Source organism: Magnolia sinica, chromosome 4 (assembly GCF_029962835.1).
Source record: "Magnolia sinica isolate HGM2019 chromosome 4, MsV1, whole genome shotgun sequence".
Taxonomy (NCBI): domain Eukaryota; kingdom Viridiplantae; phylum Streptophyta; class Magnoliopsida; order Magnoliales; family Magnoliaceae; genus Magnolia; species Magnolia sinica.
The window spans coordinates 4,041,938-4,066,889 of NC_080576.1; the positions used below are offsets into that span (position 1 = coordinate 4,041,938).

General features: G+C 41.9%; 1 long non-coding RNA gene and 1 pseudogene across 1 annotated transcript; both read left to right on the top strand.

Moving 5' to 3' along the window:
- The first annotated feature begins 1,201 nt into the window (after positions 1–1,201).
- The window catches only part of LOC131241983 (uncharacterized), a 33,062-nt pseudogene continuing 9,311 nt past the window's right edge, over positions 1,202–24,952 (top strand).
- LOC131242197 (uncharacterized) lies at positions 6,772–24,430 on the top strand. The gene is made up of 8 exons (XR_009169535.1): positions 6,772–7,799; positions 11,488–11,776; positions 12,019–12,263; positions 12,441–12,496; positions 12,767–12,921; positions 21,488–23,769; positions 23,841–23,955; positions 24,241–24,430. It is a non-coding gene; the product is annotated as an uncharacterized LOC131242197 (long non-coding RNA).

Here is a 24,952-nt window from a genome sequence, read left to right on the forward strand (position 1 = left end):
TGAGTCTTAAAACCATGTTAATTGACTGGGGAGAATGCCTTTAAAAAGTTTCTTCAAGTAAACTAGTTTAAAACCTTTAATAAATTAAGGGTTTTTTTTTTTTTTTTTTTTTTTTTTTTTTTTTTTTTTAAAAAAAAAAACCCTAGCTCTATGCATGGCCTTCTCAGCATGATTCAGGACAGGGCTAGGCCAGGCCAGAGGTTAGGACCGAGATTCAGTAGTGACCCTCCACAACTGAGTTAAGGAGGCATTTGGATAATAAGTTGCTTGAGATTAAGTTGAATAAGCAGCTTATCTTAGTTGGGAAAAGGTTCTATGTGGTGGAGTTCATAGGAACTTCTCATGACGTTGAGTTGTGTGGGCCCACCATGATGCGTGTCGAACATCTACCCCAATAGTCAGTTGCACCATTCCATGATGGGCCTAGATCTTAAAAATCAAGTCAATCCCTGACTTGTGTGAGCCACGCCACATACAAAAACTAAGAGGGGTTACCCTCCATTAAAACATTCATAATCATTTGCTAAGCCCACCGAGATGTTTTTCACAAATCCAGCCCATCCATTATGTGTGTCCCACTTGGGTGAGGGTCAGACCAAGTTTAAGATGCATCAAAATTTTAAGTGGGCCCCACCAAGTACTTTTATATGTTTTAGGCATGTCTTCACATGATTTTAGATGGTATAGCCCACCTGAGGTCTCTCTACTGTTGATTTAATTTAAATGGGACCCATCAAATGCATGATGTTGATGTTCGACATGCATCACGGTGGGGCCTACACAGCTCAACCTCATGGGAAGTTCTTGTGAGCTCCATTGCATAGAACCTTTTCCCATCTTAGTTTATACTTATTATGAAGATAAATATATTTGACAAGCAACATACTTATCAACTTCTCTTATGCCTCTCTTCAGTAATTTATAAAAAAGTAAAACAACCTTAAAAAATTAACCATAGTGATCATGTACTTTTAATATAAAAGTTACTTATAACTAATCGTAAAACAAGCTTATATGAAATAAGTCACTTATCTACTATTCTAAGTAGAAAACGTAACTTATTTGGTGGTATCCAAAGTAGGCCTAAGTAACTTTAAGTTTAAAAAGAATAATACTTATAATTGATTATAAACCAAACTTACTTATCTCAAATAAGTTATTTATCTACTGCTGTCAGTTAAAAATGTGACTTATCTGGTGGTATCCAAACGGGACTTAAGCGGCATCACCTTTCCCACTTTCTCAGTCCAAATCAAAAGTGGCTTCTTTTCTGCTCAATGTTTATTCGGGTGGAGCACATCTCCTACGTTGCTGAAAGTGGTTATCCAAAGGGGCCCTCACACACTGCACCTGCAGTTTTTAACTACATGTGTCAGCTTTATCTTAGATGAGATTGTTAGAGATGTTTGATTGTTTCTTGATTCATGGGTCTTTTGCAGCATGAGTTGCATTATACAAAGTAGCATGATGATCCATGTACCCTCTCCATGTATGGATGCTTCTGGAAGAGTGGAATAAAGAGAAGTCTTTCCGCATGTCAATGGATTATTAAAGGTGGTGATGGAAGTAGTGGAGATGACCCTGCAGGTAGTGGGCTTTGATGCTTGGAAAACAGGAAAATGAAGGTGAGGTCCTCTTTTCATACCGTTAATGGCTGCAGCAACTGTGATAACTTTCATGTGCTGAGATGGTCTTGCAGAATCTAGGCAGGCTTCTGCACCACTGCTCCAAGACCAAAGCTATCAGACACGGCTGCTCCCTCCATGCCGTTATCATCAAGATGGGCCTGCAATCTGATATCTACCTCTCTAACCATGTTCTCAACATGTATGCCAAGTGCGGCTATATCAGCAATGCACGCTATCTTTTTGACGATATGACTGAAAGAAACCTTGTCTCATGGTCTGCCATGATCTCCGGTTATGATCAGGCTGGTGAGCCTTCAAAGGCTCTTGACCTGTTTTCTCGGATGCAAATTCAATCCAATGAATACATCTATGCCAGCATTGTCAGTGCCTGTGCCAGCCTTTCAGCCTTGTCCCAGGGCAAACAGGTTCATGCCCAATCACTGAAATCTGGCTATGAATCCATTTCTTTCGTTTCCAACTCACTTATGTCAATGTACATGAACTGTGGTCTCTGTGCCGATGCCTTCTCCATCTTTAGCACTACACCCGAACCGAAATCCGTCGCTTATAATGCAATGATTGCAGGATTTGGAGAGAACATGCAATTAGAAAGAGGTATGGAGCTGTTCAGACTCATGCACCAACAAGGTGTCCTTCCAGATCGGTTTACTTTCATGGGTGTGTTGGGGATTTGTGCCAGCATGGAAGATTTGTGGTTAGGGATAGAAATCCATTGCCAAGCTATCAAGTATGGGCTCCACACAACCCCTTCTATTGGCAACATGGTTTTAACCATGTACTCAAAGTGCAATTCGATCGAAGAAGTGGAGAAAGCATTCAAATCAATTGAAGAGAAAGATGTCATTTCATGGAATACCCTTATAGCTGCTTGTTCTCATAGTGCCGATCATGCCAAGGCTTTGAGAGTTTTTGGAGAAATGGGAAGAGCTGTTGGTGTAAGACCTGATGATTTCACTCTCGCTAGTGCATTGTCTGCCTGTGCAGGTCTTGCTTCAATACGCTATGGAGGTCAGATTCACTGTCATCTAATGCGAACTACGTTCGACTTGGATGTTGGAGTTGGTAATGCACTTGTGAACATGTATGCCAAATGTGGTTGCATTGGATATGCAATTTCTGTATTTGAAGGCATGCATGACCGGAATCTTGTCTCGTGGAACACAATCATAGCTGGGTTTGGGAATCATGGCCATGGGAGGAGAGCTGTTGAAATGTTTGAGAAAATGAAGGCATTGGGGATTAAGCCAGATTCCGTTACATTCATTGGACTTCTAGCAGCATGCAATCACTCAGGGCTAGTGGACGAGGGCCGTGCTTATTTTGACTGTATGAAAGATATTTATGGAATTACCCCTGAGGTTGAGCATTTCTCTTGCTTGATCGATCTGTTGGGGCGAGCTGGGTGTTTGGAGGAGGCTGAAGTGTATGTGCAGACCTTTCCTTTTGAAGGCGATTTGGTCATTTGGGGGAGCTTGCTTTCTGCATGCCGGCTGCGTAGAGATGTGGTGGTTGGGGAACGGGTGGCTCGGAGACTTTTGGAGCTTCAGCCAGAGACAAGTTCACCTTATGTTCTGTTATCGAACTTGTATGCTTTGGATGGGAAGTGGGATGGTGTTGCAGAGGCAAGGAAGATGCTGAAGGGTAGTGGCGTGAAGAAGGAGCCCGGGCATAGCCTGATTGAAGTTCAGGGAATGGTGGAGAAGTTTACAGTTGGAGATTTTTCGCATTCAAAGATTGTGGATATCAGAGAAGTGCTGGGAAGTTTGAGTTGGGCAGTTAAAGAGATTTCTGTATAATCTGGGTCCTATTGTTTGAGGGTGCTGTTGGAGTTTTGGACAATGCTTTCCCGCCCACTGAAGAAAAGGAATCCAAATGTGTCTCATGTTAGATTAGAAACGCATGTGATCTATGTTTGGGTTCATGCCACTGCCAAAAATGCCATGGAGTAGAATGCCATCTCTTCTGTTGAAATATCTTCCTAAATCCTAAAAGCTATGCAAGTTGGATGCCATTAATCTAATGGGAAGTGGAGTGGCTGCTGTACTACCCACTACCGACCTGGCTGGTGTGTTGACGTCAGTTTTGTGGGTCCTATCATGAGGTATGTGTTATATCCAAACCATCCTTCCGTTTGGCAACCTAGTTGTAAGGCTTGAGCCAAAAACTAAGAGAGATCCAAAGATCAAGTGGACCACACTGCAAAAGGTAGTGGGGGATTGAAAGTCTACCATTGAAACCCTTCTGGGGGTCATAGAAGTTTTGGATCAATATGATATTTGTTTTTACTCTCCATTTAGGTGTGTGTGACCTTATGAACAGATTGGATGGAAAATAAATGTTATCATCGGCTTATGATCCTCGAGAATCATTGTCCCTGCCATTTGTGGTCTGGTCCACTTGAGCTTTGGATATGACTCATTTTTAGGCTCATGATCTAAAACGTAACTTTAATCTCCTTTAAACCGTTTGTACAACTCGGAGCCACCAACTAGATTGGTGGTGTGTGGTACACCAGCCAATCTGCTTCCCCCTCAATGGCATATGCTCTTGGTATCTCTGTCAAAATTGCAGAAAATGGTTTACAGAAATCTCCACAGATTGAATAAATAGGATTAGTGAGCTATTCAACTTTTCAACTTTTACCTGATCCAAAACTTTGGTGGCCCGTGGCAAATGCAAACAATTTCCTCTTTTGATTTCTCTCTCTCTTACAGCCCACTAGAGTTTTGGGTCTGGGCGAAATTTGGGCCCCAGGGGTTTCATGGGGCGCTGCATCACATGGACCGTTCAGATTTTTGCCTCATATCACGTGAGATGAGTTCTCAAGAAGTTCTCACAAGCTCTCACGAGAACCGGTGCATAGGAGAGGATGACTCTCTCTCTATATGTGTGTGGCGATAGGCATCCCTGCCTTATTTTGAAGCGAGACTAATACTTGCAGATACAAGCAATCACATGCAAACCATGTGCATCATGTAATCCCGGGCAGGGGAATCAAACTTGTGCCTGTGGGAAGCAAACCCACCCAAACCCCGTAGGGTGCAAACCCAGACACTAAACATTAGAAATTTGGGACTCATTTTTTAAAACCTGTCCAATGAAATCCACTCCGTGGATTTTGTCTATAGTTGATAAGAAACCAGTTCCGTCACTGTTTTTCTAATGTTTTTACCTTCGAGTTAAAAAGTTAGATGGGAGTTCGGTTGAGTTTTTCTCAATAGTCTGCAATTAACATTGCATTTTTTGTATTTAACAAATTTTCTTTTGAACTTTTAGATAGGGCGATCAATTGGCCATGCCTAAGGTTGCTTCAGCATAAATTTTGTACTGTTTGGGCTTGTGCATGTCTTGCTGGCCCTATTAAAAAACTCCAGGCTCATTGAAAGCCCTAGTCTTAGGCAAAGCCTTTATGAATGAACTAAAAAAAATTGGAGTTAAGGGTTTTCAGATTATTTGAACCCCAAGCTATAGAGCTTCTGACAGTGTCAGACAGAATGGGGAAGGCAACAGCCTTACGAGTGGTTACAGAAGGCTAGTATCTATTGGTAACACTGCATTGGCCAGAAAACACTTTGGATTGCACAAGCTGAAGTCAGGATTTTTTGAGGGTCCAGTTGTTGAAACGTCCTAGAAACATGGATTAGCAAAAACCAAAATCTGGACCGGCTGGTCAGACTTTTTTTTAGTTAGCTTGTTAGTACATTCACTGTCAGTTCCCACTTCACTGTTAGCCACCCCCATTAGGGAATCAATACCAAGACCTCAATGTTGAAACGAGGTATCTTTCACTCAGTCTACCACTTGAGCTATGGATCAGGGTGTAGCTGGTCAGACCTATTTGGACTGAAACTAGTGCCACATCAGGGCCAAGGTATTTATTGGAGATTCTTGAGGACTACAAGTGCGCAGTTAAGAAAACTGTCCACACAGCAGTCAACACTCACATTCAGCGGGGGAAAAAAAAAAAATCCTCTGATCAGGCGGTTTGGATGATCTAACGGCTGTAATTTCCAGCAGGTGGCCTAGTCACCGTATGGAACAAATGAACAGTCTCAAAGTTGTGCATGTGTTCCAAGTAGAAGAGATTTGAGTGCATGATATTTCTAATATTAGGGCTGTTGTTCTAGTTTCTTGCTACTCTTCTAAGCGCTTTTGTTGTGAAGTCGTTCAAATCAGGTCATGTATCTCCATTCATAGCTTCTTGGTAGAAGATCCAACCAATGCATCAGATTTTTAAGTGACCAGGCCTAGCAATAAAACCTATCCACTTATCAGAGATCACTGCTTTTGCACGCATGTCCACCTAATGTGTTTAATGGACTGATTTGTGAACAGTTCACCTATTCGTGGAGCCCACTTGGAACATTTCTTAAGATCTTAGACTACTACATTTCCACCAGAATGTGCACTTACTCAACTGAAATGGATGGTAAGTTTGGGTAAATTAAGTTTCTGCTCCCATGCTTGGTGGGCACGTGTGAAACAAGGAATATCAATCAAGTGAGCCAGCCCAACAGACAAGATGCCCGCCCATGTAAGAAACAAATCCCCTAAAATTTTTGGAGTGATCAAGCCATAAATTTAAGAAACATTGTGGCCCACCCAAAGAGTAACCCTGCTGTTTAGGACTCAGAGATTATGGACGGCTTGAAACTCAAAAATGCCACATTGGCCTATTTTGGTGGTATGTATGTGTTAGATTAGGCACCATTTGGAACCTCAACTGGAGACGACAGGAGATTCATCCCAAACCAAAAATTAAAATCTCAACATTCAACAAGAAACCGGCATCCCAAACAAACTAAACTTAAATTTGACCTTCCAACTCCAGTCACGCACACTCATGTCTTTGATTGTCAACAATAAGATGTGAATCTAAAGCATTACTATATGCTTATTAAGTTGATCTGATATGCAAAATTAAATAAAAAACAAAAATGAAAAACCACACACTGCCTCATTCCAATGACAAAATTAATCTTGCTTCTAAGAGAGGTACCAATGAAACACTATTTTTACTACCAAACTCCAGTTACTGGTCACCAGGCAGTGTTTTGATGATATCGGAGTCACCTGCAAGAATAATTAAATAGTGGTTGGCTGATCATGAAGATTTCAAAAACTTTGGATGAATGATCAGGGCCCGGATGCATCAATGGCGTAAGCAGTTGTCCTGATGTGTTCATTATGTACAAGTGTCGGCTGTTGTTCGAAGATCCAGACCATCGAGCCAACGGCCTCATTTTTAGACGGTGACTCCTGGACTGGAGGTCCTTCCCTCATCATCGAATCTTTGGTCTTTTTCTAGACATTTGCTGTATTTCATTCTTCATGGCTGTCTATTTTGTTGGCTATTTATGAAAGGATAAGGGAGCCATCAGATCAAGTCTGGATCCCTGAACTAAACTTGTATGGGATGGGCATATCAGGATGCTATTCATGATGCATCAGAATCCAATAATTCATCTATGGCCTGTTTGGATGCACAACTGAATTGAATCGTGAAGGTTCTTTTTTGTCAAGAAAGATGACAAGAATTACTGTTCCCCAGCATTCATACACAGGCAATGGCCCTCAAATTGCACTCACATTCCTTCATCAAAAGTAGCTGAACAATGGTTTGCTTGTTTCCCTTTAATAGACTCATACCCATCTCTTGCACTTTAATTTCGAAAAGAGTTTGTTTCAGTCCACATTAGCAATCTCAAGTGAGGATGGTTGGAAGTAGTGGATGATGTGATGCAAGCAGAAACTCCTGTTTCTGAATGGAATCACCCTCCAGAAGGCTCTCTTCATCTAAATTTTGATGGTAGCCGGGCCAGTAATCTGGGTCAGGTGGGAGTTGTGGGGATCATTTGTGATTCCTCTAGAGTTTTTGGGGTTCTGTCAAGACTCAGGACCTGCGGGGTCTTCTGATTTTAATGAAACTGAAAATGAGCTTCTCTGAACAGGTGAAAGAGTTCATTTGCAACTTTTATGGGCCTCCTGTAATGGAAGGTGATTCTCCAATGCTTCAAGGTGGATGAGCTCTTTTTCCAATTATCCATGGCGGCAGGTGGAAGAGGTGGTCAGGAGGCATTCCCAGTACAGTTTATCATGCTCATATCCTATCTCCTAAGTGAAGCTTATTGAAGGCAATACCTTGTTGAGGTCTTTTCAAACCTTGTGGATAGTGGGTTTTTTTTTTTTCCCCAACTTCATAGTATCTTTTTTTTTTTTTTTTTGAAAAGTTTCCAACTTCAGAGTATCATTTTCCATTTCCTAATAAACTTCTTGTTATCAATAAAAAAGGAAATTTTACAAAAAAAAAAAGAAAAAAACTACCTAATTAATATGGAATTTACATTCGTGTACCTTTTTCAAAAAGGTAACTCATTAATCGAAATAATTATCATTCTACTACCTTCGTTATATTTCTTTAGCGGCAGTGGGGTGGGCATGCGAGCAAATGGATTAGTTGCTTGGGTGGGTCCCATCATGACGTTTATGCAAAGTCCATCCCAATCACTAGGTGTGTCACCTCATGTTACGCCATGGGCCCAAAAATATACCCATCTGTGATTCAGGTGGACCACATGGTTAGAAACAATGTACAGGCCAAGGATCGTCGTCCAAACTGTTTCCCTTGGTATGCCCACCTGAATCACGGATGGGCCTGATTTTTAGGCATTAGTCCTAAATTTTGGTGGCATCGAATGGTTGGAGTAGATTTCATATAATCATCACGGTGGACCCTACAAAAATCAAGGGTGGACAGCTCTTTCCTAACTATTTTCTTTGGTCTGGCCCACCTGAATCACGTCCGCTTGATATTTGGATTTGGTCCCAAAATGGGATTTACTCATGTAATGGCCGGAGTGGTTTTCGCATACACATCACAGTGGGCCCCACCAAAAATCAAGTCCCTGCGTCGCTCTAACTATTACCTCCAACTATACAGAGATAATTTAGGAAAAAAATTGTAATTGCATGGGATGCCGCTCTTGATTTTGACGGGGCCTACCGTGATGTTTATGTAAGATCCACTCTGACCATTAGACGTTTAGTCCCATGTTAGGCCTAGAGGAAAAAAAAAAGAGAGGCTGACTTGTGATTCTAGTGGGCCACACCAAAGGAAAGAGTTGGAAGGGAGACATCCACCTTTGCTTTTTATAGGGCCCATCATAATAATTATATGAAATCCACTCCAACCATTAAATTCCACACAAAAAATCAGGCCTGCGGACCATAAATCATACCAATCTGTGATTCTCTTGGGCCACACTAATGGAAACCGTTTGGAGGGTGAGTGTTGCCCTGTACACTGTTTCCAATCATGTGATCCACTGAATCACAGATGGATCTGATTTTTCGGCCCTTGGCCTAACATGGGGTGACACACGTAGTGGTAAGGGTGGATTTTACATAAACATCACAGTAGGGCCCACCCGAGTCACCGAGCCATTTGCTCACATGGTGGCGGTGACGGAAGGTAGTGGAATGATAATTATATTGATTAAGGAGGTAGCTTTGTGAAAACATTATTGAAAAAGGTACCTGAATGTAAATTCCATATTAATTAGGTGATTTTTCTGTAAAATTCCCTTAAAAAAACTTTACTAGACCTATAACTTCCACAAATCAATGCAGCACATCCAAGTGCACCCCTTTGGTTTGAAAATAATTGCTAAGGCAAACAACGATTCCTGCAAGTAGAGATTGCAAGAATCCATTGATTTCCTTGTTTATTTATTTATTTTTTATATCGGGGAGGGGAAGGAGTCGTGACTTGTGATGCATGCTATTTGTTTGGGGGTGGGGGGTGGGGGGTGGGGTGTGTGTGCATAGGATCTTCCCAAACTTGCATTTGTTAGAGGCCAAGGATTTTAAGAGGGCTAAGTCCTAGGTCTTGGAATAGGCTGATTTTATTCGTGCTCCCTCTTATAAGGAATGGATTGTAGAATTAGGTCTCTTGATGTAACTTCCCAAACTTTAGGCCAAGGATTTTAAGAGGGCTAAGTCCTAGGTCTTGGAATAGGCTGATTTTATTCGTGCTCCTTCTGATAAGGAATGGATTGTAGAATTAGGACTCTTGATGTAATTGTATTCTTGCTCCCCTGAGTGGAGTAGGTTGTAGAGGCGGGTTAACTGACATTTGTATCTACTTCATTTTTTCCAACATGTCCTAAAATGAGCTGCCAAAACTTTGATGGACCTAATGGATACATAGCACTAGACCCATGGTCAAGGCCACACTCACCTGGTTGGATCCCGATTGCACCTAATCAGCTTCCGGAAGCAGATTGGGTGAGGCGGGAAACAACGAGTTCAATAAGGCCCTGGCGTGGCAAGATTTGATTGAGCCACATGAATTATAAAAATTAGCTACCTAAATCATGTTTGAAAGTAGTAGGTGAAACAAATACTCCTGACCGACATTACACTGGCTAAACCAATGAAATCTCACCACATCAGGGCCTCATTGAACTTAGCATTTCTCAGCTTGGGCTGAGCGCCCCACATTTTAGGGCTTGGCCCTTGAACTTGGCACCGTAGCTGGGCTAGGCTTGAAATCTAGGGTGGGTGTACGGGTTAGGTTAGGTTAGGATGAATGATTTGGCTAAGCACACTTGCCTAGTCTAGTAATAAGTGGGCTACCTTTGTATGAGAAGAATGGAGACTTGTGAGCAGCTCCCACTCAAACATGCATGTGTAGCATAAAGATACTCATGTCAATGGGCCTTGTTGTATGATGGAATTCGTTGTTGCGAATTTAAGACCCATTAGCTTGGACCAACTTGTCGTGTCTTGAGTTGAGTCGCAAATCAGGGCAGTCAGGGTTGAATTGGTGTGACTCACCTCACTTAGGGTGATTCATCTGGGTGAAGCTGGCCAAGTCAGCGTTGACTCTAGACAAGCTGTATGGGATTCACACTACAAGAAAGGAGGGCAGAACTGGCAGTTGGTGGAACCCTTCGCGGGCGGGAACCAAAGCCGGCCGTCGGCAAAGGGCCCCTATTAATTCAATATGCGATTGCCCTAATCTCATTTTCGGCCCTTTCCCTCTCCCCTCTGTGCCTCTCCCTCTCCGCTCGATCTCTCTCTCTGCAACTCTTCGTCTTCGCTCGATCTCTCTCTACCTCTCTCTCTCTCTATCTCTCTCTCCGTTGTATTTCCGCTTCTCTCTCTCTCTCTCATTGGATGGCGAAGAAGGTGGAGAGGGAGAGCGTCCCTCTCTCCAGATTCGTAGTCTTAGTTGCCCAGCTTGAATCGATAGTAGCTTCCGCACCACATTAGCTGATGGGAGGGCAAAACTGGCAGTTGGTGGAACCCTTTGCGGGCGGGAACCAAAGCCGGCCGCCAGCAAAGGGTACCTATTAATTCAATATGCGATTGCCCTAATCTCATTTTCGGCCCTTTCCCTCTCCCCTCTACGCCTCTCCCTCTCCGCTCGATCTCTCTCTCTCTCTCTCTCTCTCTCTCTCTCTCTATCTCTGCACCTCTTCGTCTCTGCTCGATCTCTCTCTATCTCTCTCTTTTTGTCTCTCTCTCTCTCTCTCTGGTTGGATGGCGAAGAAGGTGGAGAGGGAGAGCGTCCCTCTCTCCAGATTCGGAGTCTTAGTCGCCCAGCTCGAATCGATAGTAGCTTATGCACCACAGCAGCCTCCAGACACCTTGCTCTGCTTCGATCTCCTCTCCGATCTTGTCTCCATCATTGATGATGAACCAAAGGCCAATACTTCTCAATTCCATTTCCTTCTCCTCCTTCAGATCCAATCCCTGTCTCCGATCCCAACGTCCGTGCATTTCTTACTTCCAGTGAAGGATCAGATTTCTTGATTTTTTTTTTATTAATCAGTGGAGAAGAAGCAGATGGCTTCTGCTCTGCTCCTCAGACGCTTCTACTGCTGCAGCAGCAGCACCAATGGAGCTTCTGCTCTTGACCCAACAAGGAAGAAGAAGCAACTCGTTTTCATGGCTCTCCTCAGGCATTTCATTCATCTCCTCTCTCTCGCTCCTTCATCAATTCATTGACCATTTCTCTGTATATATCCTTCCATTTTTATTTTTTATTTTTTTTGCAGGTCTCAGCATCAGTTCTAGACATTCTAATGAATGCTTCTACAGAGCCTAATCCCATGTTTCAGGTATTTGGGGGTGTGGTGTTGTTGTTGGGTTTCCTCATTTCCTTATGCTAGAACTGAAAAGTAGGCGAACTGAAAATGAGCTCCATAATAGGGCACTGGATTCTCATTTTCAGTTTTTAATTTTTAATTTTGTTTTTTCCATTTCCTTATCCTAGAACTGAAATGCAGATGAACTGTTTGATCCTTGGCCCCAAGACCTGCAGCATACTCATTTTCAGTTTGTGTAATGTTCTGTTATCTAGATCGTTTGTCAGCTGGGCCCCACTTTGGAAGGACCGTTGCCTGAAAAATTCTCCTGGATAGGGCCATCATAAGCTCTCAATAATTTGGTTTGCAAAGTGACAGTTTAGAAGTGAAATGTGGCAATGGTCCACATTCGGCTTTCAATCTGGGAGGGTTGGGAAGTGTGGTCCATCCACAGCAGGTCACATACCCAAGAATATATGAAGCATGCTTGAGTCTTCAAGTTAAGCTTCCTTTATTTCAGGTATCGTCAGATTTCAAGGAGTGGGGCCTAGGACTGGATATGAGCTCAATTTTTTTACTGATTTATTTGGGCTTATCAGGCCAAAATCTCTTTGAAATTCGTGTGTGTGTGTGTGTGTGGTCTCTTTACCTTTATTATGATTGGATCTACTCATTTCTGGTTTTTCCTATGTAACAGGGGACTTCACTTCTTTAAATCTTACTGCGTCGATGCTTGTCCATATAAAATTTACTGTAAGCTTTAAACTTTTCTTTCTAATTGTTTAGCACATTTCATTTTGGTTAACTTGTCATCTGAACCTTACAGTTCAAGTTCTGTGGTATTCTTACATTTGCAACTTCTTTTACTTAGACTTCTTTATTACTTACATATGCAATTTCTTATTTTCATTTTTTTGATAAGTATTATTGTTTAACACATTTTTTTGAATCATCTTCTCTGCCAAACTTTCCTTTAATTGAGGACTAATCCCCACCAAACTTTCTTTTATGTTCCTATCTCAGGCTAAAAGAAAAGAATGGCTGATTGAGAAGCTGAGGAAGTTTGAGGTCCCCAAAGCTCCAAAATATATTTTCCTATCATTTGTCTAATGGGACATTCACCAATACACTCCGCCAGCACTCTTATGTAACCTGTCTTGCTGCAGCAGAAAAAAAATGTAATTTCTATCTCAAAATCTTCAAGCAAGTTTCATTTATTTATTTTTATATTAGTTTCATTTGATAGCATACGAAAGACACGTCTCTTCAATTTATACATTTTCTTGTGGATGGTCTTTTCTTGTTTGACAGGGAACTTTATTAGCACAAGGATATCTAAAAACATGTGTTCCCAATCTGAGCTACAATCAGATTGTAGGACACTTTTTTTCCCCTTATGTTTGTCATCCCCTGCTCAATGAATTGTTTTTTGCATTAGAAGACTCACCAAATTCTAGTTATAAATGCAGTTGGAGTGTGTGTATTCACCTTTTTCTTAAAAAAATTCTGAAATGGGTCTCATTCATTTTCTCACAAATCCTCTCAAGAGTAAGGCAAAACAGAGAAAAGACCCATTTCAGATTATTATTTTTTCCTTTTGAAACGAATGGTCTTTTTTTGGGTGAGAAGGCAACTTGTTGGTCTTTTCTGTTATGCATCATCTCAAACAAAATTGCATTTACTTGATACATTGGTTTGGGTATCAACCTTGCCACTGCAGATGTTGTCATTCTCTATGAAAGTGATTGGTACGTTTTCCATTCTGCTTTGCTAGTAGCATTTTAAATTGGTATTTTTTACTGTCTGGCTTCATTTCTCTTATGTATGTGCCAGTTTTTCCAGGTTGAGAGAAAAATCAATTTGGTTTATGGTGGTGGAAGGAAGTGTAGGCTAATGGGTCTAATTTCTCATACTATTTTTAATGGTGGATGCCATGCTCTTGGGTATATGTGTTTTTCATTGATTTCCTTTTTTGTAGAAAAATAATGCCACCTAGATGCCTAGCGGTGTTGATAGCAATCAGGTTGTAGACCTTTATCCTATATATGCATTGACAGATGCAGGTGAAAAGTTTGGAGCTCTATTATGAGCATCATTTCTTTGATTTCTATTTTCTTTCTAGAATTTTCATGGGGCTTTGTTGTTATTGTCAGGGCTCAAAGGAGAATATATATTCCTTACAACAACAAAACAAGGAAACTTGCAAAAGCTATGCCAAGAAAATATGGTAACATCCATAGATTGTTGTTCTTTTCATAAGGGGCCTTTGAGGAATTCCAGCCATTGGAAATGGAGAAATGCAATCTCTCTTTTCATAATAGGCCTGTTTCAAATTCCTTAAGATGAAACCCTTTAAGAAGCTCTAATTTCGTTCTAGTTTCTCCTTTTTGTTTTATTAACTTGGTCTTATTTTGATGAAAATGTAAGGCTCCATAAGAACTTTATGGCATTGGGTTTGGATTACAAAACCAATAATTCTGCCCCCTTTTTAAAATGGATTCCCTACCTTTGGAAGCACAGCATATTCGCGATTCCAGCTTGTGTACCACACACGTGGCACATGTTTATGATGATCCGAACGAGGAATCCCATGGGCTCATCCTTCAGTTCACCCCTAATGAAATTTTACTTCGATTGGACTATCTTATCCGTATAATAAATGAGACTTTCTAGGTTGTGCCCACGTTCTGCCATGTCTCTTTGCAACGTTTGAACAAGGTTATGAAAAAGAAGACAGTAAACAAGGTTCTGCCATGTCTCTCTGCAACGTTTGGAAAGGAAACTCTCGATTAAATTGCTCCCTTTGAAAACTCAAAGTTGACGACGACGAGAGCTGCCAACGACGCCGAGAGCTGTTGACGATGCCGAGTGTTGACGACGACGAGAGTTGACGACGACGCCGATGAGGAAACTAGTAGGGTGGGCAATGTCAAAGTAATCGACGTATGTACGATGTTAACGAGGAAAGAAGGTCTCAAACAACGGTGGGGAGATTCATCAACTGATGAATCTAGGAAGACACAGGGTTCTGGGTCAGATTTGAGAATCAGAGGAGTCAATAATGTAGAGTGGCCGGACCCTCATTCGGTTGAAGACGATGCTGTCGACCCGAACGAGAAGGAATGGTAGGAGGTTCATCATCGGAAAAGCTCTCCTGTGGCTGCTTTGGCGAGGAATCGCATTGCTTAACCAACTCTGTTTGTGAAAGGATTCCTGAAGGGTTGGTTCCCTCTCAACATCGAAAGAGTCTTTGGTCGTGCTGGAGCAGTCATGGACATGGTTATGCCAAGAGATCGGAATACTAGTATGTACAGAGGTTTTGCATTAGTCCACATGTCATCCGAGGCAGAGCTAGCTCGAGCTGTCGACATGTTGCATGGAGTGAAGTTCGCGGGGTGTCCGTTACTAGTTCAGAGGGCTAGATACGGACCCAATCCCATCTCATCCCACAAGCCTCACCCCACAGCCCATAAGGTTTATAAACCCAAGCCCATCCTTCCTCCACCTCCCCCATCTCTTCCTCCTCCTCCTCCGTGTCGCAGGCTCGTTCTTTCAAGGAGGTCCTTCTTCAACAACATCAACATCAGGATAGCCCCTTCATTCTCCCCTTTATATCTGATACTCCCCCTACTCCTCCGTGCTCATTACCTGCTTCCGATCCTTTCTGTTCTAGGATGGACGTTCCCATTACGGTTAATATGGTGAATTTCCGCAAGGCTAAGGACGATCTTAAGGATTCGATGATCATTGTCTATAAAGAAGGTGCTTCTTTGTCGCAGGTGAGGGATTGGATATCAGAAACTACGGGATTTCATCCAGGAAATTATAACATTAAACCGTTGGGATACAATGAATTATGGCTCAAGGTCTGTCCAGGGATTAACCTTGAAATGCTTCTTATGGCTGGTCATCTTCATTCGGGAGGGCCGGTCACCAGAGTTATGAGATGGGAGGATTTCTCGATCTTTGGCATGGAGAATGTGTGGTATCAGGTTTGGGGCATTCCATTGGAACTATGGTATAACGAGTTTTTTTTATTGCTGTCGCTGCTTATCTTGGCTCCTTCCTTGAATTGGATGCGAAGACAAAACTCGGGGAGGAGGTTGGGGTAATCAGAGTTAGAGTTAGAAGGAAGAAAGGTGTTGCTCCGCCATCGTCGGTGAAGGTGTTAGTTGACGATCTATCTGTTGATTTTCCGGTCATTATGGAAGCTCAGGATGATCCGTTTCCTCGGTGGGGCGATCTTTGGCAGGTGAGGGAAGGCTCTTTGCTAAAGCCATTGCTGAAACATTTGCATTTGGAAGAAGGTGCACATTCTCCATGCTCCAGTGGAGCTTCGTCTCGAAAGTCTGACACCACCAGCAGACGAATCGACCGAGTGCCTGCTTCAAGCGAGCCACGTGGAGCCCCTCAGCTGTCTCGGCCGCCCTCTCTTGTTCCGTCTCCCCCTCGTCTCTCGTGTGCTATGATGATGGCTTCGGAGCCTTCGAAGCGTGGCCTGCATGTGACTACGATCGGGCAGTCGGATACACAAGCAGCCGATTATCCGGGAAATAATTCAACAAATCCCCCTATTACCCAGGTGCAGCTGGCTAATAGTCATTCCTATCAGCGATCTCAGTCAGCTGCATTTAAGGGCCCATCACTCTCTCCTTCTTCGATACATAACGTTGGACGCGTGGAATAGGAGGGTTTCGAGGGAATAACGCGACCGGTTTCTGGACAGGTGGCAGAAATCCAAACCACCCCTCTTTTCGCGCTTTTGGGATAGTGGATCCGGGTCGGGTCCGGATCCGAATCATTCAAACCTCTCCTTATCCGTTCATCCTCCCATTATTCCCTCACCCCCTTCTCCACGTCTTGCGATTTCATCATCTCTTACCATCAATCCAATGTATTCTTCCAACCAATCTCTGGAGTTTGACCCTGATGTCGAATCGTCTGACCTTCCCCTATCCACTTGCAGTCTCTCAGATTATCACTCTTAATTCTCTTCTCCCCTATCCCCTTCGAACTCTTCTATCCCTCCAGTCGATGCTCTAAAGATGGGCCCAATTACGCTTTTTCAAGATAATCTATCTTCTGACATTCTCATGGCGGAACTCCTGCAGATGATAGCTGACTCTCAGATTAATCCGTCGACATCAGAAATGAATCAGTCCGATCTGCTAGCTAAGATTTAGAAGAAACAATGGATAAGAGAAGCTATAGGCAAGGTGGGGAGGTCCCTCAGTCTGTCTTTTGGAGATAGATTGGAGGACTACATTGCATTATTTCGAAGTGTAGAACTCCAGGAAAGCAATTGGCCAAGATGTCAAGTTCTAGTGAGCTTCAACGACTTGAAGCCATTCCAGGATTTACCTCAGCTTCGATGACCAAATCAAGGAGATAGGGCAACCAGGGAAGCGTAGTGAGCCAATGAAGATAGTCTCTTGGAATGTCAGGGGGGTGGGGTCCAAACATAAAAGAAGCCTGTTCAAAGCTTCTCTTAGTAGAAAAGACCCTGATGTAGTTTGTTTTCAGGAGACTAAGGTTCCTCGTTTTACGGACAGTTTGTTGGCTACCCCGTGGAGGGCAAAGGATGCTAAGTGGCTTTCTTTCGATGCGGTGGGGAGCTTAGGGGAATTCTTATCGCTTGGAAATCGTCCAAATGGGTCCTCATATCTTCATCCAGAGGCTCATTTTTGTTAACGGTTGCAGTCCAAGATAAGTTTTCTTCTGTTCGATGTCTTGTTTCGGTTATTTGCAGACCTAACAATGATTCTCTTAGGGCTCATTTCTAGGACAAGTTAACTCAGGCCAGACGTCTCTTTCAGGGCCGTCTAGTGTGGTGGGTGACTTCAATGTCACTTGATTTGCGGAGGATCACTCCAGAAGAAGAAGACCTTCCTCTACTATGAATCGATTCTCCGAATGGATCCAAAGTGAACAGTTGATTGATTTGCCGCTTCTGGGTGCTAGATTCACCTGGACCAACGGCCGTGCAGTTCCTATTCAATCTAGGCTGGATAGATTCCTCGTCTCTCCTGCATGGATTGAGACCTTTCCATTGGCCAAACAAATAGCTCTGTCGTGCACCACGTCAGATCACTGCCCTATTCTTCTAAGTGTAGAAGAAGACAACTGGGGTCCGAAACCATTTAGGTTCAATTCTTCTTGGGTTCAGATAGAAGGTCTTCGGCAGAAGATTATCGATTGGTGGGCGTCTTTCCAGGTGGAGGGTTATGCGGGTCACAAACTTTTCGGCAAACTCCGTCTTCTCAAATCCAAGCTTAAGGAATAGCGTCAGGTGGAAGCTCTTAAGCGAGAAGCAAAAGTTGAAGCGCTCCTTGCCAAACTCCAGAAAATGGATTCTGATTCTGAAGGAGTCCCGATGTCGAAAGAATTCTTATCCAGGCGAATTTTCATCATTCAGATCCTCTCGAATAAAGCCCTGGAAGACGAAGCCTTTTGGAGGATCAAATCTAGAGTTAAATGGATTGCTGAGGGGGACAAAAATAGTAAGTTCTTTCATAATATGGCCAATATGCATGCTCGATCTAAGGCCATTTTCAGCATATCCGAAAACAGGAACAGAATAGAGGATAAGAGGGAGATCGAGGAGCTCGCCATTTCTCACTTTTCTGATTTTCTGTCGTCTAATAATTGGGTTCGTCCGGGCCTTGACAACATTGTTTTCAGCAGATTGGAGGAAGCTGAAGCTGACCTGTTGGAGTCCCAGTTTATAGAAGAAGAGGTTAAGGCAGCGTGGTTGCTCTGGGTGGGGATAAGTCCCCAAGTCTTGATGGATTTCCGATTTGCTTCTATCAGTATTTCTGGGATGCTATCCGTCAGGATGTTCTTCTTTTCCTCCAGGAATTCTATTTTAGAGGCAGATTATCGAAGGGGCTAGGTGCCACTTTCATTTCTCTCATTCCGAAGGTGGCAGTTGCTTCTTTCTTTTCTGATTATAGGCCGATCAGTCTGATTGGAAGTCCTAATAAAATTCTCGCGAAAGTCTTATCTGTTCGGCTCTCCAGAGTTATTGGAACCCTCATAACGCCTAATCAGAATGCTTTCATTAAAGGAAGACAGATCACGGATGGAGCTCTTATTGCTAATGAAGTTCTCCACTCGTGCCATAGGTCAAAGTCTCAAGGCATATTCTGTAAGTTGGATATTGCCAAGGTCTACGCTCATGTTGACTGGGATTTTCTTCTGTACATGTTAGCTCGGATCGGTTTCGGGGTAAAATGGAGACAATGGATTGCTGCGTGTATTGGGTCGGCCCATTTTTCCATCATTCTAAATGTGTCTCCCATTTTTCAAAAGCTCGAGAGGATTGAGGCAGGGTGATCCCCTCTCCCCTTTCCTGTTTCTTATCGTTGGCGAAGCTCTGTCCCAAATGCTGAAGAAAGGTTAGGAGCATAATCTTCTTCGCAGCATTGCGATGCCAGGCTTGGCGGATCCCCTCACTCACATCCAGTTTGCAGACGACACACTTATATTCTCTGAGGCCTTAGATGATAAAATCGATAACCTTCTCACTACTTTGCGTTGTTTTGAAGTAGTCTCGGGTCTTAGAATCAACATGAGCAAATCGAAGCTGCTTGGTATTAATGTCCCTATGCCCTCTCTCCAGAATTTTGTTGAATCTCTTGGTTGTCATGTTGAGTCTTTTTCAACAATCTTTGTTGGTCTGCCCCTTTCTATGGGAGCTCCGCCAAAGTGTATGTGGGATGGGGTCATTACAAAATTTCAGAAATACCTGGCCTCTTGGAAATTTAGGTATTTATCCTTGGGTGGTCGTCTGACGTTGATCAAATCAGTGCTCTCTAGCCTCCCCCTCTATTTTATGACGATGTTCAGATGTCCAGGGCCGGTTCTCAGGTGTATTGACAAGATTAGAAGAGACTTTATGTGGTTTGGGAAGGAAAATCAGAAGAAGTTTCATTTGCTTGAGTGGAAAGAAGTATGCAAAGTGTTCAAGGAAGGTGGTGCAAATGTCAAGAATCTCAATCTCATGAATTTGGCACTGTTGGGGAAATGGGCTTGGAGATTCACTTCTGAAAAGGAAGCTCTATGGGTCTTGATAGTTAAAGGGAAATATGGTTCATCACAGGGAGGATGGTGGCCTAGGGAGTCTTCATTTTATAAGGCCTCTCATGTCTGGCAAGGAATTCTTAAAGCCAAACAACCGGTAATTGAAAATAGTAGTTATGTGCTGGGCAACGGCTCCTTGATTCGATTTTGGAAAGATATATGGATTGGAGAAAATCCCCTCCGACTTCTATTCCCTCTAATTTACCGCCTCGCTCCAGACAAAGTCTTATTAACAGATGTTGCTACTCTGCATTAGTGCATATAGTATGGGATGTCAGATGTATCAGAAATCTTTCTGAAAGCGAAGCAATAGAGTACACAAATCTTTAGGAATACATTTCCAAATCAACGATCATTCCCTCCCAGCCTGACAACATCGCGTGGCCATTGGAGAAATCTGCCTCTTTCTCTGTTAAGTCCCTTTATTCCTTCATATATCCAGCTATGCAGTCTCAGTGTGACACCACATTGTTTATTTGGAAGTATCAAGTCCCCCCTAAATACATTTGTTTTGGATGGTTGGTGGGTCGCAATAGAATTCTTACCATTGATAATCTGGCTAAGAGAGGCATGCAGACTGTCATTTGTTTGTGTTGTATGCGTCAGGCGGAATCTGTGAATTATTTGTTGGCTCATTGTTCTTTCATTTCCTCCATTTTGGCAGAATGTTGTTAGTGCTTCTCTGTCAATTGGTGTTCTCCTTTCTCTGCCGCTGACATGCTAGTTGCTTGGAACGGTCTCAAGCTTGGGAAATTGAAGACTACCATCTGGCGCATGGCCATCCTCGCCATTTGGTGGGCTGTTTGGAAAGAAAGGAACGGCAGATGCTTCAACAATTCTTCTTCTGTTAAGTCTGTGGGTTCTAGGGCTAAAAAATTGGTGATTGAATGGGCTGGTGGATTTTAGCTTTTTAGGTGGTTAGGTGCCTTCTGCTATCGTAGCAGATGGGCCCCTCTTTTTTCTGTTTTTTTGTTTCTTCTCTCTTCTCGTCCTTTGTTGCCGATCTCTTTTTGTTCAATACATTTTCAGTTTGTTGCCTTTAAAAAAAATAAAAATAAATGAGACTTTCCTCAATGGGAGTTGCTGCTAATTTTTGCCTTCTATTGTATATTTGTATGCTTCCAAGTGCTAGAATATCCCTGTACAATTACACAAATACATATTAAACTGCATCAAAATTGGAAAATAACGATGTCTGAAAATTGCAGCCTGATATTGGTAGCAGAAAGATTCTGAATTTTTGCTTGAATGAAACTCTCATACAAGTAGTTGGAAAATGATGATCCCCCAAAAAATAAATAATAAGATGTATTTTGGTTATTGACATTGCTAGTAAGGGCTCTCATGTACATTCAATGGTAGTAACCTTGCCTAAACATGAAAACTCAACTTCACCCAATCAAGTCGACCTGATCATATACCATCAAGACTTGGGGGAAAAAACAATCAATTTAGTCAAGACTTGAAAGAAACTCAACTTGACTCAACAGAACGCGGAAAGTTCACTGGTGCCCATTTAGTGGACTGACACGATTTCCATCATCATTTGAGTAAGTGCTGTTGCCCATCTGTATTAGTTCATATTCCCATTATTGCCTACTTCTGATTTTTTTCTCTCCACCAGGCATGAATCTCTTGATGTTCAAAACCATTTATTTGTAGGTTACCACACGCATCCTAACAATCCAATTATTTGCTCGTCGAGAAGCTGATAGTAAGAGGCATAACATTGTTGTCATCCAGGTAAATTCTCTCTCTCGGTTTTCCTATACACTTCAGTGACATCTACCTGTTTGGGTGAATTTTTGGACTCCTGTTTTATTTATTTACACTAGTAGGTCATTTCTGAAAATAAGGGGTAGTTGTTCATACAGAAATCGTTTGTTCATACAGATTTCTTGTGTCTCAGTTGTGAAACTCTAGAGGTGGTGGAAGAGAGTTTTGGTTCTAACGTCTAGAACAAAATCAGCAGTCATTATTCAGACTGTTTATATTCAAAATCAGTCAAATTAGACTGTTTATTTTTCACCAACCTGTTCATAAAGTCAAATAAACCTAGATGGAGGGAAAACATTAAAATCAGCTTGATCTAAAACTTCTGTGGCCCACAAAGCCACGCCTATCCTTGGAAACTTCTTGAGGGCCATAACAGTTTTGGATCAAGCTGATGTTTGTGTTTTCCCTTCATCTAGGTCTGTGTGACCTTATGAAGAGGTTGGTGGAAAATAAACATCATGGTAGGCCCCACATAGATCTGCCTGTTCCTGGGTAGAGATGGCAGAGGTAGGACGCAATCCGCTTCAGAAAAGAAGGGGCATAGCTTGGCTGGTGACCTCAACACCAGCAAGCTGTTTCTGGTGTCAAAGCTCTATGGGCCCCACTATGATGCATGTGTCCATTTTGTTATTTCATTTTAGGGGATGAGCCCAAAAGTAAGGCAGATCCAAAGCTCAAGTGGTCCATACCATAGGAAATGATGGGGATTAAATGCCGAAACTTCCCGAGGCCAGAAAATTTTTAGATCAAGCTGATATTTTTTATTTCCCTCCATTTGGTTATGTTTAGTTCTTCTATTCTTCTGTTAAATTATGAAAAAACATAATGGAGATCATAGATCCGAGACTTCTCTTAGAAGATGCTGAAGCTACTCAAGACGGTGAAAATCATAACAATTTGAGAAATAGGATGCATGATTGTTTGGTTTCATTGGTCAGAGTTGGTATATCGTGTTCTGCAGAAGTGCCAAGGGAACGAATGGAGATGAGAGACATTGCCACAGAAATGCATGCTATATGAGACTTATATCTCGAGGTCGGGATTCAGCGACAAAGACAAAATACGCCTTATTGTTAGGTGAAGGTTCATCTTACCTTAGTAACTACTAAGATTAGATTAGTAGTTACAATGAAGAAGATTCCGATATAAAATAAAACTGCTTAATATTTTTCTAAGCAGCATTAGATATATATTGTTCTAGTATTGAATCTATGGTGAAGATGTTTTTTTTTTTTTTGGTATCTTGTTTAAGACAGGAAGATTGTATTATAAATATCACGGGAAGAAATACTTCTCAAAATAAAGAGAATAATGGGTACCCCGTCTTATTAAGTTACGGTTAGAATGTGAATGTGAATCGTTGCTGTTATTGTCCAGAGGGAATAAAAGGACCAAAGTGCTACATACAATGGGCATATGACCACCGACCACTGATTAGATAAATATGATTGTTCAATGGAGGTTTGGTCCATAGCCCATCCATTGAGGTGCCAAAAGGATGGAGGATTGTCAAGGTGGGCATTATCTAATTGTGATTGAATGCCCACCATTAAAAACTTCATGCAGCCCACTCAATGTTTATTTGCCATCAAACCGGTTGATAAAGTCACATAGACCTGCATCAAGGAATCAAAAACAAAGATATCAGCTTGATACAAAACTTTTATCGTCATCAGGAATTTTCTAATGGTGGTCGTTCAATCACCCCTGTTTCCTGTGGTGTGGTCCACCGGAGATTCAGATCTGCTTTATTTTTGGGCCCATTCCATAAAATCAGTTGGAAAAATGGATGGACCGTCTATAACACTAGCTAGTCTATCTGAGGTTTTGGCCTTTGCAGTTGGAAGTTTCATTCCAATGCCTATGTGCCCTGTATTCTCCATGTTTGCAGGTAAGAACATTTTTCTATTGATAATATTCATTTTTCACTTTGTTTCAAGGTACACTGATCTATCTGATTTATTGCAGCATTGGCAGTTTTCTCACACGGACCTCCTTGTTACAGATGATCAATCCATCTAATGCTTCTAAGCATACATGATTTAGAAAAGTATAGCAATGGCTCACATGCTCTACTTGTCGGCGGTTTCTTCTAGTTAATCACTATCTTTGGAGTGTTCAAATTTGAGAAACGATCTATTTAGCTAAGTGTATAGAAACCAACACATGTAGTCCCCTTATCTAGCTAATTAGTATTTGCTTCACTTTTGAGTTTCATCCAACTATTTTCTTTGTGAAGGACCATCAGAATGGGAGATTACTGTGGCATGACTTGAAGAAGGGCGATTTCTATCATCTAATGGCAACTCCAAAGTCCTTGCACTTATCATCTTAGTCTTGCCATCCAACAATATGTACGGTTCATCATGTGCTTTCTCACTTTTAGCTTCCTTTCTCCTTTAAATATGTGAACTCTAGTATAGCCAATAAATCAAACCTTGGAATTTGTACTTTCTATATCTAGTGACAAGCTCTGTTTCCCTATTAGATACATTTCATTGATGATCTTAGTAGATTTTCTTTTGGAAAGCACTTTCTTTTTCTTTTTTTAATGGAAAAACATTTCATTGATGATGCATCTTTGGTGATTGATAAATTGAAGTTCTTTGAATTGTTTCAATTTGTTTGGCCATTGACAGTTGATCACAGAAAGATCTAATCCAGCTGTGTAGATATGAATTAGTCTTCTTCTTTTTTTTCTTTTTTTCTTTTCCTCATTTTAAAGGGTGTTTTATGTTTTTAAGCATTTATTTGTTTTATGAAGATATGATGTGGGTTTTCTTTTCCTTTTTAACTCTTTTTTCTTTTCTTGTTTTGTTGGTGGCTGTGTTTCAGGATTCAAGCATTTGAAATGATGGCAATTGTTGTATGCTAATATGGAATGGTTTATTGGGTTTTGTTTATGTTGATTAAATAATAATATTCTGATTTTTATTAGCAAAGATCGAAGTGTGAAAGAACTCTCAAGACTGAGAGCTAACATTTCTGATTTTTGCAACAAGGAGATCATTGAAATTAACCAAGGTACGTTAGCTACATAGACTGGTGTAAATTAATTATTTATTTATTTTAATTTTGTTGTTGTTGTTGTTGTTGTTGTTGAGAAAGATTCTCTATGGCTACGGATTTTCGATAGCTATGAGTAGAGGTGGGCATCGAGTTGAGTCGGACCGGATTGGGCCCAACTCGACTTGGTCTGAAATTTTCAATGCCTGACCGGAACTCGATCTGATCCGGGACTAAGTCCGGGTCCTCTGACTCGATCCAATCCGTTGCACTACTGGCCTGACCCGAACCGAGTCCGACTTGGTCAGGAAAATCGAGTCGGATCGGGTTAGGTATGGTTCGGAT